General features: G+C 33.1%; 1 pseudogene; it reads right to left on the reverse strand.

Annotated features, from left to right (window-relative positions):
• Positions 1-402: 402 nt before the first annotated feature.
• On the reverse strand, positions 403-521 carry LOC111741925 (annotated as a pseudogene).
• Between the last annotated feature and the right edge of the window lie 2,080 nt (positions 522-2,601).

Below are 2,601 nucleotides of genomic sequence, written 5' to 3' on the forward strand. Positions count from 1 at the left end.
TGCTATTTCATTTATTAAATAAATACTGATTAAGCATCTTACTGAGTAAAAAAGTACTAGACAAAGCAAAATAGATATGCAAAGGCTTATAAGGTTAAGTTACTCCTTTTCAGAGCCTTAAAATCTAAATAAGAACAATTACCATATTTACCACAATTCTAAATGTAAATAATTACCATAAAAGACAGTGTGAAAAGAATAGGTCCAATTTATCCATTAGAAAATATTAACATAGAATAATGAATCAGGTGGGTAAATGTCCCATATCTTTGAGAAATTCTCTCAACTACTTATATTCTTTAAGAAATAGTTGTTTTGATAGATTCCAACTATAAACTTCTCAAATTTTATTTTTTTTGTTTACAATCTTTTATTTATTTATTTAGTTTTTTTTACTTTTTACACCTACAGCACCTGGTCTTCCTAGGTGGTCTCCCATCCAAGTACTAACCAGGCCCAACTCTGCTTAGCTTCTGAGATCAAACAGGATCAGGCTTGTTCAGGGTAGCATGGCTATAGACACTCAAACTAAATTGTGCAGGGTACTATTGGAGTGAGTGAGGTTAAATAGATGAACCACAATACATATTTATTAAAACATCTTTTATTTACTTGATATGGCTCCAAATGACTTCATTGTTTTTTTTTCCCCCTTTGAAGATACATTGTCTCATTTCTCTTCTTTTTCCATAGATACCTTCCATGAACAGAAGGGCTATGCAGTTCTAAGAAATCTGTATTAGCACAAGATTCAATGACTTCAGAAAGTAATATAAATATGACTTTAGCTTCTTAAATTATGTATTTTATTTTTAGCTCTAACAGGTGCATACTTTTTAGTACCTGCAGAAATAATGTGATGTGAAATCAATGAACTTCCATAAAAGCCTCGCTATCATGGTACTGGGCTTAAAGATACTGTATTACTTGCCAGGCTAAACTACAAACTACAACCCTTGGAAACACAGATTGCAATCATTACCTTCATTCATGCAACTGAACATCGTTAGGAAAAAATATACATGTCTCAAATTAAATTCGTAATCAGTAATCTCGAGTCCTTAAGATTACCAGTAATCATGGTGTTTCTTTCTCATCCAGCCACTCTCCCACTCTCCTAGTTGACAATTTCACAACTTATTTTTTCTCAAACTTCCAATATGTCCTTCCTTATCCTTCCCCTTACTGGATGAGTTTCTCTCTATTTCATTGAAATAAAAATAAAATTAATAAGAAGATTATTTCCACAATCTCATGCCACAAAACTACCCACCCTCTTGCATTTAGGACCCTATGTTATATCTTCTTTTGTGTTAATACAAATGGATGGATGAATCATCGTTACTTCTATGGCAGGTGATCTTTGCTTTGTATACTGGATCCACCCCATCTTCCATCAGGGACATGCTCTATTTATTCCCTGTCATCCCTGTTTTATCAAGTTTTCCCTACCCACTAGATCAGCATAAAATGTACTGTTACATTCCTCATCTTTAAAAAAAACAATTGTCTTTGCCCCACTTCCTCCTTCAGTTCCCACATCATTTCTCTTTTTTCAGTTTATAGCAAAGCTCCTTGAAAAGAGTTGTCTATACATAATGTCTGCATTCTCATTGCCCTGGCCTCTAAATGATTCTGTGCCCAAGGCTCAGTTTTGGCCTCCTCCTCTTTTATGTTTACATATAGAAAAGAGACATCCTAAGTGATTTCATCCAGTCTTTCTTGCTTTTAAATACTATTTCTATATCGAAGACTCCAAGATTTATAACTCTAGCCCCTCTCAGTTCCCAAAAATGATTATCTATCATCTATCTATCTATCTATTTATCTATCTATCTATCATCTATCTATCATCTATCTATCATCTATCTACCTACCTACCTACCTATTATCTATTTATCTAAACAGATGCCTGCTCATATATACAGATATAAGATTCTAAGTAGGCTTTTATGTATTATATATATACAGATATATATCTATATATACACACAGATATATACGGATATATATAATATACAGATATATATATACAGATATATATAATATATATCTGTATTATATATAATACAGATAATTGCATATGAAATGTTACCTGTCCAACACCAAGCTCTCATTTCTCTACTTCATACCAATAAATGGTATGCTCCTCTTCATCTCAATAAATGATAAAGTTATTCTTCTGGAGACTCAGGCTTCAAATCTCAGGGTTTGTTTTAACTCCTCTTTTTCTCTCACAGTCCATATTCTATCAGTGATTCCTGTCAAATCTTTCAAAAAATATTTAGAATCTGAGCTCATCTCATCATCTCTACTACCATCACTCCAACCAAGCCAACATTGTCTCTTGCCTGGATTGAAGAAGTCAGCTAATCAGGTGTCCCTGTTTTTGTTTTTATTTCTCTAATGTCAATTCTTAACAAATTAGACAGAACAAACTCTAAAATGTAATTACATTATAGTACTCCTATGATGAAAACATTTTCATTGCTTGAGGAAATATAAAAGCCAAAGTGTTTGAAAGGACCCACAAGCCCTTACATGATCTGCACCTCTACCCACTTACCTCCATGCTCACCTTTTTCCAGTCTCATTGAGCTT

This window comes from Pteropus vampyrus, unplaced genomic scaffold (assembly GCF_000151845.1).
Source record: "Pteropus vampyrus isolate Shadow unplaced genomic scaffold, Pvam_2.0 Scaffold83, whole genome shotgun sequence".
Classification (NCBI taxonomy): Eukaryota; Metazoa; Chordata; class Mammalia; order Chiroptera; family Pteropodidae; genus Pteropus; species Pteropus vampyrus.